This window comes from Lipotes vexillifer, unplaced genomic scaffold (assembly GCF_000442215.2).
Source record: "Lipotes vexillifer unplaced genomic scaffold, Lipotes_vexillifer_v1.1 scaffold738, whole genome shotgun sequence".
NCBI lineage: Eukaryota > Metazoa > Chordata > Mammalia > Artiodactyla > Lipotidae > Lipotes > Lipotes vexillifer.
Genome location: NW_006769699.1, coordinates 1144454 through 1160755, shown reverse-complemented (window position 1 = coordinate 1160755; position 16302 = coordinate 1144454). Strand labels below are relative to the sequence as shown.

Below are 16302 nucleotides of genomic sequence, written 5' to 3'. Positions count from 1 at the left end.
CCTGCTGAAGGTTCACAGTCTTTCTAAGATGTATTTTTGTCTTCATTCCTTCCTTAATAAATACAATAGCAAACATAATTGAATATTTCTTCATTGATTCAGGATACACTGCTGTTTAAGAGTCTTCATTCTGTTACACACTGAAAAGCATATGAATTTCAGTGTTCAGCAGACATGGTTCCCATCCCTAGACAGCTCTGAGACATTAGGCAACTCACCCTACCATTGCGGGTCTTAGTTTATTTATATTTTAAATATGAATTGCTGTGGGGATTAAATGAGATCGTGTATGTAAAATCACTGTGCCTTGCTTTCTCTTCTCCAAATATGGGAGACGCAAAGAGGAATTAGGAATCCACTGGTGTCTTAAAGAAAGGCACTACTGTTCAAAAACAAGGAAGTTACAAGAAACAGCTGAGACATGAAGGGAGTCAGTGGGAATGACAAGCTCCATTGCAGATAAGTTAAATTTGACATCCAATTCATTGCGCAGGAGAAATATACAATAAGAAATGAGAAATAATATAAGAATGGAGTGTGGGAGAAAAATCAGTGTCCGTGAAAGAACTTACAGAGAACTCTGGGAGTAGATAAGGTATTGATCAGGAACTGCAAAGAGGAAGAAGTTAAATAGGTAGAAGTCTTCACAATGTCATAGAAGAAAACTGGAATTTACTGGAACATGCTGGAATGTGATCAGAGAGGATGCCTGAGGAAAGACTATGAGGTTTAATGATTATTCCATCCTTCACTGACCTTTAAGACAGTAGTTTCTGGAGAGTGGTAGAGATGGAAATTAGGTTGTCAGGGCTTAAGGAATAAATATGTAATAAAATAGAATACTGTTTCAGTAAATGTTCCATTGAATACAAAAGGCAAGAAAAGCTCATGGTTAATAGGTATAATAATAATGGGGTCAAAAAAAAAGGATTTTGGTTTTGTGTTTTGCTTTCTTCCATTACAGGTGAGATCTGAACATAGCTATAGTCAGCAAAAGGAGGCACTGGAAATTAAAAAAAGATTGAGAAGATTGGTAAAGACTTGAGAAGTTAGGATTGGAGGTAATCAAGAGCATAGTTGGGGAAATTAACTCTAATAATTGATGTCACTTCTTTTAACACTGGAAAGTAGAGGTATATTAAAGATATTTTAAGTATTTTTTATAGAGAGGAGGAATCAGTTCAAAATCATTTTGATGTATTTGAAGAAAGAAAATGTGGAAGCTAATCTTGTAAAGTCTTATACTTCTTAACAGCTCAGGTAAGAATATGTGTGAAGGTGGCCAGTTTTGAGTATGAAGACATGAAAGATTAAGGCAGCAGTTAAACACAAGATGACCAGTTGGATCACTTGGCAGAAAATGAACCCAGTCTGGATAAGATGGTATGATCTACTGCGACATCTAGTCAAGAGAGTTTTTTTATTTTCTACAATTTTCAGTAGCACAGAAATGAATGGGGAGGATAAAGCAGTCGAGGGGAGAAAATAAAGAGGATTGTGACAATGGCATTGCTGGGGAGGAGTAAACCCAATACGAGGCTGTGAAACGGAGCTGCTGCCTTTACTCCCTCGGGGTAGCCAGTGCTCAGTCTTCCAGGGGTCTCCTGCATACGAGCCAATCTAAGGGATTAAACAGGAAAACATTTCCCCATCATCAACCTTACTCATTGGTCAAGGGTGGCCACCAGAGTCATTAATTTCCACACATTTCTGGGTTATGCACTCATGAGCCCAGAGCAGGTTCCTGCACCCTGAAAAATTACTTCAGTGGTGCCCACAGCAGAACAGAAAGGCAGAAGTATGCTCTGAGGTGCCAGTCTGAGGCAAAGAGGAGTACAAATGTACTTATGCAAAGCTGTTCAAAGCTTTCAGAAAATAGTCATGGCAATGGCTAGAGTAATAGGTAGGGCCAAGTGGCATGTGAAAGGGTGAAAAACAGGTATGTAATATAGATACAAACTTGAGGAATAATAGGCACACAAATCAAAATCTATGAAGTATGAAAACCTAGGTTACTAAGAAAACAATGAATTAATAAACTCTTGAGTAAAAAGTGGACAGTCGTATAGGTGAAGCCAGAAAGAGTCACTGTACTGAGAAAGATTAAGAAAATTGTCAAGGATTTTCAGATGGTCTGATGAGGCTGACAAAAATGTCAAGGGCTCTAAGAACAGATGTGGGAGACAGAGGTCAGGATTTCCCCTTCGGGCCAAGATGGAAGAATGGGGATTGAATTTACTTTTTCATCAGAAATGATGAAAAAATGGGCAAAATATTTAAGAAGTAATGGTTTTACAGACACTGGACATTTGAAACAAAGGACAGTGATTCCTAACAAGTGCAAACACTCTTCAAATAAACCAACTACCATAAACAGAACCACAACAAAAGTTAAAGCAGTAAAGAAAAAGTATGTATAGAAAATCTTTGTTTTATGAAATAGTCCTTCTGAACGCAACAGGTAGCTGAAATCTGAGGTACATCAAGAGTTTGTGATGCAGGACATACACACACACACAAAAGATGGCTTCTAAGTGCCAAAGTCATATAGAATACAATTTGAATGGTGTCCCCTAGATTTGAAGAACATGCTGACCATAAGCTGGACTTAGAGAGGTCAACAAGCCTAGGACTAGCAGATCTCACAGACAACTCTAATTACGTTGTTAAACACTTTCCTACATGTTTACAAAGCAAATTACTCTGCAGAAGTACTTTATTCTTGCCTGTGGTCCTTTTCTTTCCTTTACAATACATGTCTAATCCGTTTCCTAAAGACAGTAGACAGTGCAATGAATTACTCCCAGTTTAAACTAATCACACTTAAAGAGTAGAACCCGGGGAATTCCCTAGTGGTCCAGTGGTTAGGAGTCTGCGTTTCCACTGCAGAGGGCACAGGTTCCATCCCTGTTCAAGGAACTAAGATCTCACATGCCATATGGCACAGCCAAAATAAAAAATAAAAAATAAATTAAATTATATTTAAAAAAATAACAAGTAGAACTCTCTCCAGTTCCCTATTATACAGATTGTAACCAAATCACAGTATGGTGAGATGCTCTAATAAACTACGTTGATCAAACTATCCAAAGCTCAATGAGCTTTAAGTCATCACCAAAGGAAAAACCTTAATTTCATGTTAGGAAAGAACAAAAGGCAAAACAGTTTCTCTTCTCAGACTTTGCCAAATTCAACAACTGATATTTTTAGAGTATTGTCAAAGACCCATAAGGCATTCTGCAACACTCTGAACATTTGGGTTTAGTTGTTTCCTTTTCATAAGACAAATCCAAGGATTAAAAAAGAAAAAAATTTCTCCTGCAATTAAAAATGGAGTACATTCTCTGTGAAATTTATTTTGTGTATATTAAATGTATATAATTAAATTCAATATATATATATATATTTTTAATTAGGCTCTCTTTTCTTTCCTTCTTTCTTTTACTAGAAAATCTTATTCCTAAATCAGACTTATATACCATTTCTGCATATGAGAGAAAGATATACATTTCTTTCACTAATCCAATTTTGTTGCACATCTATCTTTTTGCTAATTATGGCCCCCTCTACATTGGCATATTTTCTTGCACATAAACCAAGGTTCTTTCATAGTGATCACAATATCCCCCAATTCTGATTTACTAGAGAGACTGTTACTTGTTTAGATTCAAACTGTTGAAGCAGAGAATGGGAGGTGGAATTCAGGAACACAAGAATCTCAGGCAGTCTGTTGTGCAAATGCAACTACCCTGCTCCATTATTCTCTTCACCATTATTCTCTATCACCTCGAGCTCCACACCAACACAGAGAACTTTTCACACTTGATCCACTCTGTCTCTGTTCACTTCCCTTCCTGCTGCTCCAAGCCGTTATGACTATCTTTAATTGCCTGTGTCCCTCTGCTGTGCTTACTGCTAGAGTTCCACACATCCATATGCTGAACCCAAATAAACTGTGAACTCTCTAAAGTAAGACTATGGTTTTATATTTTTATTTCCCAACCTAGATTAAAATTGCAAAAGACCCAACGTATACTGGGCTATAAAATACGATCATGAGCACAGGACATACCACCGAGAAGCCCATTATCTTCTTAGGTAGGACTGAAATAATAGCTAACGGGTATTATGTCTACTGAAATAGTAATAGCTAGATTCAGGGTTGTAAACTGACATAATTCCAAACAATTCTATATTTCCTGATACAGGTAATACTAAGTTATGTTGGTTAAATGAGTGTTTCAATATTCATGGATAAAAAGCAATTTGTTAGAAGATAAATTATGATAACATCTTATCCTTTGTGCTCAAAATAATCACAAGATCAACTCACAAATGTCAAACAGTGAAGTGCTGCCATGAGAAACTTCCTAATAATTGCCTTCACTTTATTTGATTATGAAAAATCATGTGATTCTATAAGGGACACAAAGTGTTAAAATGGAGAGAGAGCAAAACTGAAAGTCAGAGATTTGATTTCTAAAGCTCAAAAAAGCTAAAATTAAGGATAGAGCTTTTTACATTTAACTGTTTCCTGGAGGACGCAAAGCATGATTAAATAATCTTCTGGTTCCAAAAATATTTTATTAATTTATGCTGAAGTTCTCTACCTAGAACAAGAGAATACATGCAGTTAGTAGAAATCACACTACTACTAGATAATAATAATGGGCTTTTTGTTAATCTACTGAATGGCACTTTAAGTTTATGATGGTTTAAAATTTTAAGTTCCTAGAGAACAGGACTGTGATTTATATACCTCTTTATATACTCAGCACTGAACACAGTAATTTATACATACTGGATAGTCAGGAAATAATTGATAATGATAAAAGTGATCTCTCAAAAGAATAAATTAATTGACCTGTAATACGAATGTATAGTTGAAAATAACATTCAACTCAAATCTTTGTGTTCTCAAACCAGTTAGGCATAAAAATTATATTTTTCAAGATGCTAGACATAAACTAGAAAGATACATTAAGAATATAAGCTATTACTTAATATTACTGTTTAGAAATCATCTTGGATGATAATTTGCTTCTGAGCAACTTGAAACATCCTCCATGCATCCTCCAGAATCCCAATCTGCTTTGTTAAAGCTTAAAAACAAAGCTGACACTTGAACTTTCAGATGAAGCAAATACTTCTTGAAGACAAATGGCAAATACGAAGAGCTATTAACTTTGGCAATAGGAGGTTTTCAGTTCATTATATGGGTGATCAAATTCGCTGCCTTGAGCAAAACTATAGAGGGCATAGGGAGAAGGTTACAGTAGCTCCACAGGAGCACTGGTGAATCTGAAACATTCACCTGTAAACAGGAGACCATCAAGATAAATTGTGACAATTCGTAAACAATATGTTAACCTATTTGCTTACCTTAATTTTTTTACATTGACATCAGAAAAACATATAACCTCTGGACATTTATACCAAGTTTTAGAAAGATTATATATATGGAGACTATTGTATAAAAACCATAAACTTAAAGAATTAAATGACCAATAGATTTTCAAATGCCTTTTAAATTCTACTTTTCTATACATTCCCAAGTTTCTTTAATGTGTATATAATTTTTATAATAAAAACGAAATATTTAAAACCAGGACCCTCTAGATAGCAGTGAGCAACAAAGTAAATTTTGCTCCAAATCCCAAAGGCCTAATTAACCCACCAATGCTACAATTACTGAAAACTTTTAAACCTCTGAAATTGTGAAAATTCTATTTTTGTAGCTTTTAATTTGATATAATTTGAAATGCACAGAATAGCTGCAAGAAATCCGTATAAATGGATTAAAAAGATGTGGCATATATACACAGTGGAATATTATTCAGCCATGAGAAAATAGGATATCCTGCCATTTGTTTCAACATGGATGGACCTTGAGTACATTATGCTGAGCAAGGTAAGTCAGATAGGGAAAGGCAAGTACTATATGATATCACTAATATAGAATCATATGTGGAATCTAAAAAAGTCAAACCTGTAAAACACAGAGAATAAAATGATAGTTACCAGCTATAGGAGGTGGCGGGTTAAAATTGATGGTGTTTAAAACTACAAACTTGTAAGGAGTAGTAAATAAGCCATAGAGATCTGATGCACAGTACAATGAATACAGACAATAATATTGTACTATAATGATGTAATGTGATAAATATTGCTTCAATGGCAGTCATATTACAATATATAAATGTATCAAAGTAACACACTGTACACCTTAAATTTATAAAATGTAACAAATTTATCAAATATAAAAAAGAAATCCTATATATTCCTTACCCTGATTCACTAATAATTTACATTCTACAGCATTTACTTTATCATTCACATGTTCTCAATATAAAACAGATGTTTAAAAATGTATATGTATACTATTTTTTTCTGAACCATTTGAGATATTGTATCTCTCTACCTATAAACACTTCAGGTGGTATGTCCTGAAAAAAGAGCATTCTCATACAAATGCACATTACAATGATCAAAGTTGGGAACCTTAATATTGATGAAATTTTTTTTAATGAACAGTCCATATTAAAATTTCATCAATTCTCAGAGTAATGTCCTTTGTAGCTATTATCTATCCAGGATGAAATCCAGGATCATGCATTACATTTAGGTGCCACATCTCTAGTCTCTGATCTGAAACATGATTAAACAAAAAGTATTTTTTCTAGTCTCCCAAAACACTTTTCTGATCAGTTTGCAAATTTTGCTGAGTTTTTTAAGGTTTCTGTTTTACAAACTATGATCAGGATATTCTTAAGAATGTACCATAAAGCAAACATACAGCTGTTGAAAAATAATGTATATTAGGGCTTCCCTGGTGGCACAGTGGTTGAGAGCCCCCCTGCCGATGCAGGGGACACGGGTTCGTGCCCCGGTCTGGGAAGATCCCACATGCTGCGGAGGGGCTGGGCCTGTGAGCCATGGCCGCTGAGCCTGCGTGTCCGGAGCCTGTGCTCCGTGATGGGAGAGGCCACAACAGTGACAGGCCCGCGTACCGCAAAAAAAAAAAAAAAAAATGTATATTAAATGCATATAATAAATACTAAATTATATATCTGTATGTTACTGTTGGCTACATTTTTTACATGAAATAATAAAGTGCAATACTTTACATCATTAAATCAGGAAATAAAGATTATTTCTTACTGAGTCCTTCATTTTTATGCTGTTCTTTTAAATTTTGTACTGCTTATGATACTCTAATAAGATTAGGATAGTTAACACTATTAACAATGCCTTTCTAAATATTTCATCCCATTTGGGGATTTTTTAAAAACTTCTATTGAAATAAATTAGACAATTCAAAATAACCCAAAAAAATGAGGAGAGAGTTTTAAATAATGTGCTTAGACATCCTATCCTATGAAATCTGAATTTCAGTTAACAGTGCTATTATTCCCATAGACAATGGACTTGAGGACATGGGGATGGAGAAGGGTAAGCTGGGACAAAGTGACAGAGTAGCACTGACATATATACACTACCAAATATAAAACAGATAGCTAGTTGGAAGCAGCTGCATCGCAAGGGGAGATCAGCTCGGTGCTTTGGGATAGGGAGGATGGGAGGGAGGTGCAAGAGGGAGGGGATATGGGGATATATGTATACATATGGCTGATTCTCTTTTTTATACAGCAGAAAGTAACACTGTAAAGCAATTATACTCCAATAAAGATGTTAAAAATAAAAATAGTGCCGTCATTCCTACCTAGCCATACCTGTTTCCACAAAAAAGTTCAGCAAAGAATAAACTGCATTACTCATTAATTAAAAGTTGTCCTTATACATAATATTAAGTAGAAATATCTTAAACTTTTTCCTTTAACAAGGTAATACCATCCTTTTCCTTTGAAGGGAGCTGCAAACGGAATTAGAAGGTAACATTAGAAAACTCATGCGGCAAAATTCTATTTGAATGCCGGCTGCTAAAAAAAAAAAAAATTACATTGTGTATACATTGAGAAATTTCATTTGTCATAAAAATCCAAGTGGTAATTTCAGTTACTGCTGATGAAACACTATAACTTTTCAGAAGTTTTCTTAAAATACTAGTTTTTAAATTTTTTTCTGAAGATTTAACAAATGAACAAACAAAAGGGGAACTTCTCTCCTGCTGCTCCTCCTCTATTTTTTTAATAGAAAAAGCATACATCTTTCTTAATCTCTTAGATTGATACTGCCTGGGAATAAATTATAGAAGTGTCAAACTGGTACATCAAAATGTATTTACCTTTTTTACAACTTGTGCACATATTTCAAAATGTACCCCAGAAAGTTTTCTTCCTATATTTTATGGAAGAAAAACACTGAGTTTCTGATTTAGAAAAGAATGAGGAATGAGTTTGAGGGGGGAGGGTGGATTGAAGTAGAAGTTATATATTTCAGGTCTTCATAGTATAAATATTATGTAGAAATATCACTATTGTATTAAGCGTTTTGCTGATTAAGGCACTTAAGTGCCAGAAGTATAAACTTGTGTTTTCACAACAGTAAAAACACAACATTTGGACATTTGAGTATTTGGATAGAAACCATACCTACCCTTGAAAGCCTGTTAAAACTTAAAGCTCTTACATCTGACCTAATTTACTAATATTGGACAATGAGTTGTATTTTACTCAAGATTGCCCTCATTTGTTGTTTGTGGGTATTGCAATATGTTCTGGGAAGAAAATGGGTCTGTCCTAGAAGCTTAGAAACCTCGCTTTTTTACTCACTTCTTTTTCTCCAGTTCTAAACAATGTCTGGCACAGAGGCAGTGCCCAGTAATATTTCTGACAGATGGATTTTCAGACACATAAGCCAATCAACAAACCAGCTGATCAGAGGTCCCTTCTTGGAGGTGTTGTGGCCCTCGGTGCTAGGAACTGGTTCAGGCAGAAGAAGCTTAGAGCTTGGACCTTTGCAAGACCAGCCCCGTGTGTTTATATGTCAGAGACCCCTCTTCTTTCCATTCAACAGGCATGAGAGAAAAAGAGGAGTCACAGACAATGAACATAACTCAGCTGGAAGTAACAAAGAATCAAGTCAGACAATGAGGGTTCAGCATTAGCTCTCCATACAAATAATGCTCATCTGACATCATTATTAGGGTAAACATCTTCTTTTCCATACACATATCTGATTTTTCATTAGAACTGGAGGGAACGTATTCATCAATCAATGTTTGGAGTTAAAATGCTGCAATGAGCTAACCATGGGGAGATATATTTGTTCATTATTTCATCTGTTTAAGATGATGAAGTAATCTGCCTCCAGTCTCCAGCTTGATAAAATCACATGCAAAAATTAAGTGGAAATAGGTACATGCACATGAGTAGCTCTAATACACTCAGGAGATTTCTGTGCATATTTGGTTCAATATGTATAATATTCATGAGGAGAGAACAGTTAGCAAACTGTGGTTATGCTCACACTGTTGTCCAAAAAGACTGCTACTGTTAGGACATGAATACATATTTGCATATCCTAAAATCAGGATTAGCTAATATACTTTCATGCATTTATATCATGAATGGCTAGCTGTAACAATAAGCTCAAAATGAAGCCCAGTGCAAAAATTTTTTAATTTATATTTCCTCACTATGAATATAGTCAATCTTTCCCTGTATTTCTATATGCTTACATACACATCTTATATTCACTTTTCTATTGTCTTCTAGATTTTTATTTCTTGTAAGTGACTGTAGTAGTATTTTTCTTTGGACAAAAATACCACCTTAGATAGATCTTGGAACGATTCTGATCTGAATTATAAAATTATTAAACACGAATGGATTTTTTTTTTTTTTGCCTATGGACTATTTATTCAATCTCCACAACACTCAATACATAAGTACTATAAATAAAAAGACTAAATTCTCCATATTCGCTTTAATATAATAATCACTATAATTTGGGGGATATCATGTTATCTCAATTACTCCTCATAACTACCAAGGGCATAGATTTCACTCTTCCTGATGTATGAATAAGGGGAGAGTCTCAGAATATATGAGAAACTTCCCAAGTCTCCTGTGAGTAAGTGGAGATAAGACTCAAATCCGTCTGTCTGACTCAAAGGCCATCCTCATACAAAGAGCCTGCTAGATTATAAATTGTCTAAGTCAGCAATCATTTGCAATTATGAACAGTTTCCTCTAGAAAAAACATATGGCCTACTGTGAACACTGGAATGAATGCTGAGTGGGAACCAAACATACTGAGTGTACTGGTTTTCTATTACAAATTACCACAAATCTGGTATCTTAAAACAACACAAATCTATACTGCTTCTTACATGAAATATAATACACAGCTGACCCTTGAACAACACAGGTTTGAACTGTGCAGGTTCACTTACACGTGGATTTTTCTCACTGCATACGTACTACAGTACTACATGATCCATGGTCGGCTGAATCAATGTATGTGGAACGACAGATAAGGAAGGCCAACTATAAAGTTATACGCAGATTTTCAACTTCACAGGGGCCAGTGCCCCTAACCCTGTGTGGTTCAAGAGTCAACTACAGTTATGTTCATTCTGATATGTCTATAGCTCAGAAGTCTGATATGGGTTGCACTGGGCTATCACCAAGGTGTGAGCAGGGCTGCATTTTCTTCTGGAGAGTCCAGGAGAGATGTTATTTCCTCGCCTTTTCCAGCTTCTTGAGGCCACCTCCATTCCTTGGCTTGTAGATCCTTTCCTCCATCTTCAAAGACAGTGATGTAGCATTTCTCAAGCGTCCCTCCTTGTGTCCTTACATCTGTCTCTAACTACCACTGGAAATGGTTCTCTGCTTTTCAGGACTCAAGTGATTAGGCTGGACCCACGTGGAGAATCCAGGATAATCTCCCCATCTCAATGTTTGTAATTTAATCACATCTGAGAAGTCCCTTTTTGCCATGTGAAGTACCATTTTCACAGGTTGTGAAAATTGGAACATGCACATCTTTGGGGGTTTAGGGGGCACTATTCCGCTTACTACAATGAGCTAATGTATGAATAATTGACAGTCCAATTCCCCTGCCAGAGGTTTTTTAATACTTGGGGGAAGTTGATTGTTAACATAAGTGAGTCTCTAATTAGCAGTCTAATAATGTAAACAAATAAAAAGAATGAAATACCTAAGGGAAAATCTAACAAAGTAAAATTTCAGCTGGTAGGGGAGAAGGAAGACTTTGAGTGGACTGAGTATTATATCTCGTAGCAAGGCCCATTTTAAGGATAAAGCTGAAAAACTCTGGGACTTGAAAATGTGTTCCTCAGCTGGGAAGTGGAGCAAATACTAGACGGAAGGGATGAAAATGGGCAGAATATCTGAGGAAAGGGGTAAGCAGAATAAACACAAGCTTTCCAATAGTTATCATAAAAGTAACAATATTTCTGAGCATTTAATACGTGCCAACTACTATAATTAGAACTTTATATTCCTTACATCATTGAATCCTTATTTATTCTATAAAGCAGATGGTGTTATCCCAATTTTATATATGGCATAAATGAAGTTTAGGTTAGTTAAATAATTTAGCACAGTGCAAGTAAGTAATAGAGCCAGGATTCAAACCTAAATTAGACTTATTCCAAAGACTATGCTCTTAATTTTTATATTAAACTATGGTAGAAATACAGCTCTGAGATCGTCAACCAGGGAAATCCAACATGGTATGGAGTGTTCCAATAACTGAAAAGAACTAGTTAAAGACAAACAAGGTAAATGAGATAGTCAATAGCCCAAGAAGATTGGCGGCACTGGGAACTCTTCCACTGGCAAATAACCCTATCTGCCAGACATTTAGTGCCTGGACTCCAATCCCTACAAACAGGACTAATGAAAGAAGATGTAAAAACTGAAAATTTGGCAAATGACAGACAAAAGTATAGGCCCAGGCAGTTAGATGGAGAATTTTGCTACTACAACTGAAGTGATTAGAACCAGGTCACAAGGCTTAAGTAAGACCAAGAGCAAAACTAATCATGTTGATTATGAGAATATGATGTTGAAGCTCTTTTAATCCATTCCAAGCTTGGGATTAGACTAGAGACTGGACTTAGTCTGCAAAAAGCCAAATATCTCCAGCTCTCCAGTCATGAAACAGAAGAGGAATGGGGAGTGTGAGACCCAAGTGAAACACAAAGATGTGCATCCCAGAGACAGGTTAGCCTTGCTGAGCAGTTTGCTTGGAGCTCAGCATCCCTATGCTGTACTGCTTTCAAAGAGTTTTCCATTTCTTTCTTCTGAGACTACACATGTTTTAAATCTCTGCTTTTGGGGGGCCATTTTTTCTCCACCATCAACAGAGTTGGCAAAGCAGGGATTGTCATTTTTAGATGTGGGTCATTTGTTAGATGGGTTTATCTGGAAATGCACGTGAGCTGAAGTCGATCCAAAAGTCAAGAGAGGTAAGACTGAGAGGCTGGGAATGTGTCCCATGAAAGAGAAAGGAGATTGTACTGAAGACAGAGTTCAAACTGTGACAGATGGATTTGAGGAAGATGAGTTTGTCATAAACTCGTATTTCAACAACCTGGAAGTGAACAACCTGGATTTGAAGAGACAGTTACACATCAGTACTTGGCGATTCTGAAATCCTGCTGCTATCCAGATGTCAGATCCTATTAGCTCTCCTATGACCACCAATCTAAAAGGATGCCAGGAACACAGTCTCTGGACTGTCAGCACAGTTTTAAATCAAGTCATCTGAACGTATCTTTGCTGTTCTTTACAAGCTCTTTGTTTACTGTGGGCCTAGGTCTAAATAAAGATTTTTAAATCACTTCATATTTTAACAGGATTTTTAACAGGATTAAAGGATTTTTGTATCTGGTTTACTCACATTTGTTCTCTAAGAGATCAACACCACATCTTAGCTCCTCTCTCCAAATGGGATACAGACTATATGTGGGAATTTCAGGTCTTTTTCTAGATTCACAGCTATAAATAAGTAAATTTTACCTTTGAGAGGCATCCCTTTCTGTTTTCTATATCTCATTTTCCCTATCAAGCAACTGATTTCCTCCTGTTGCCTTTAACTCCCAAGTCTTCTTTGTATTGTCCTTCTCAAAGCAGCACTGGTTGTTACAGACTTTTGCTGTCCCATCTTCCTTCTGATCCATGTAGAATTCATTTTCTAAGAATTCTAGTTTTAAAAATTGGTTATCCTAATAGAATAAAATATGTGAGACAAAGTGCTAAATACCAATGGCACTTAAGGAGTCTCTCTTTACATGTATCACTGATGTGTGTTTATATATGTGTTTGCTTATTCACTTATTTAACTATATCTATGAACACTTACTATGTGCCATGTACTGTGCTAGCTGTTTTGCATACATTATCTCATTTATTGGGTCTTCGATGCTTTCTTTACCTTTGGCCCAAGGGATACATGTGGTCATTCCTTACTTCACAGAAACCACCTCAAGAATATATGAAAACGACTGCCCATATGAATTGCCTGGCTACTATGATTAAAAACTTAACATATTAAAACAGAGATATGTAGTATAATTCTAATAGTAAACCAAAATTTTTTTTAAATGTTTGGCTAGCCCTTGGTAGAACACCCCACTGAGCTGTAACTCCTAGTCCTTAGGACAAGGAATGAATACTGTTAGATTTTCACGCAACCTGGCAAGGCCATCAGGAAAGATATTTTTGGTCAAAGAGCACTTTACTGACTTCAAATTATAACAGGTAGCTAGCTTTCTCTTCTGTCATTGAGGCAGGCCAGTTCTAGTTAAGTATGTGCTGAGGTCAAAGCTGAATCACAGGTATGCCCAAATATAGCTCATCTTTCTGAAAACTGTGGCCTCCTTTCCACAGCTGCTGTGTGTACAACATGCGAGTTATTAGCCTTATGCAGAGAAGCGGCCCCTTCTTAGAGAGAGTAGGTCCAGTGAAAAACACTGGCTTTTAAAATAAGGAGGAAAGTAGGAGTATGCAAATTAAATAAAGATAAGTTGTTAAAGGTTAACTACTTTCTCCTGGTGGTGTTATAAGCAAATGGCATAGTCATTCTCTAATTCTACAATATTTAAATGTTTTATTTCAGTCACACAGTGGGAGCTGAGAACAAATGTGGGTAAACCAGATACAAAATACCTTCACAGAACATAAGCTAAAACCTATTCCCTTAATCCTCCAGTGTTGAATCATATGTTATGTCTGGACCATAAATGTGAAGAATGCCAAAGTAGCTGGGCTATTGCCATGATCTTGTACACACACATACACACACACACACACAATCATATCCATGCTGAAAATATGTTACCGTCATTGCTATTGTATTAGTTTTCTATTGCTGTGTAATAACTTATTGGAAACCTAGGGCTGAAAACACCTATCATTACGTCCCAGTTTCTGTTAATCAGAGGTCGGGCACAGTGAAGCTGGGCTCTCTGCTCAGGGTCTCACTAGACTAAAACCAAGGTTTTGGCCAGGCTATATTCTCATCTGGAGCTTCCAAATGTATTCACACTGTTGGAAGAACCTATAGATCTTTGCATTTATACAACTGAGGTTCCTGTTTTCTTGCTGGCTGCCTTAGCTCTTAGGGGCCACCCTCAGGTCCTAGCCACATGGCCCTCTCCCAACAAGCTAATTTATTCCTTCAAAGCTGGCACTCCAGTCTGCTACTATGGGAAGGAGTCACTTAATGCAATATAATCACTTGAGCAACTATACCATCACCTTTGCTACATAACAGAGCCTAGCAAGGGAATGAGTGCCTCGTTGTATTCACAGATGCCACCCACACTTAAGGGGAGGAGATGTGTACAGCACGTATGGGAGCAGAATCTTGGAGGCCATCTTAGAATTATGCCTACAACAACTATTACTCAGAACAAGGGCTGAACCCTGTGAATTATGTGACTGAGGAGAGAGCAAAATGTCACTCACTTCCAGAACCTAGAAGTCAAGTGTAAACTGTCTCAAGATGAAGAACAGTGCTTTCCAAGAAAAAAAGAAGAAAAAAAATCCATAAATGTCTACCAAGTTTCCCAGTGGAAGACACTCAGGTCTAAATTTCACTGTATACTTTGAACTACGCCCAGTAGAGATGCAAATTCCTATACAGACCGATAATAAGGCTGACAAAGATTTATGGATGACTACCTAAATGATACCTGTACCTCAGTTTTGGCAACCCCAAACCCTGTACCTCCTTTCTCCACTACATTCCTTCTTGTTATACCCAATGGCTGGCTACAAGCCAACGTGGCAACACTGCATTCTCTAGAGGTAGAGTAAAAAAAATCAATATTCAGATAGTAACTATGACATTTTCTGGAGTAAGAGTAAAACAACCAGGTGAGCAAGTTTTGATCCTGGAATACCTGCATACCTCAGAGATATTGTGGGTTTGGTTCCAGACCACTGCAATAAAGTGAAATCACGATAAAGCGAGTCACATGAATCTTTTTGGTTTCCCAGTGCATATAAAAGTCATGCTTACAGCATTCTGCAGTCTATTAAGTGTACAATATCATTATGCCTAAAAAACCAATATACAGACCTTAATTAAAAAATGCTTTATTCATAAAAAAGTGCTAATCATCATCTGACAACACAGCGTTGCCACAAACCTTCAATTTGTAAAAAAGTACAATATCTTTGATGCATAATAAAGCAAAGCACAATAAAATGAGGTATGCCTGTATATCTCCTGTATAATCACCTCCCCTTGAATGATGGTGGACCTGTAAGTATGATGAGATAGGCTTTCCTTTGATTAAGTGACATTACATGGCAAAGTGATGGGACAGTCATTCCCATGACTTATATAATGATTATATTATATAAGACTCCATCTGAACAGACTGGGGAGATTTTCTTGGTAGCCTTGAAAAGTAAGGGTCACATGAGTAGGCCTTGAGGAGACTTCTAGGAGCTGAGAGTAAGCCCAGGTTGGCGGCTAGCAATAAAATGGGGACCTCACACATACAGTTGAAAGGAACCTAATTCTGTCAATGACCTGAATGAACTTGAAAGAAGTCCCTGAGCCTCAGATCAGATCACATCGCAGGCGACCCCTTGATTTTGGCTCCGTGAGACCCTGTGCAGAGGAACCAGCTAACCCCTGACTGAAAAGCTAATCAATTGAAACTGTGTGATAATATGATTGTGTTGCCTTAAGGTGTTAACTCTGTGGCACTACTTCATGCAGCATAGAGACCTAACATATAAACAAATTGAAACATAAATAAAATAAGCAAACTAACAAAATTAGCTTTAGGAGTTTTCTGCAGCAACACCTCTCAATAACTGAATCCCAACTGGTCTCACTGAGTAGCTACAG

The 16302-nt window shown here is 36.6% G+C and overlaps 1 protein-coding gene across 1 annotated transcript in view; it reads right to left on the bottom strand.

Annotated features, from left to right (window-relative positions):
• Positions 1 to 16302, bottom strand: part of GPR158 (G protein-coupled receptor 158) — a 327088-nt gene that overhangs the window by 158013 nt on the left and 152773 nt on the right. The window lies entirely within an intron of this gene.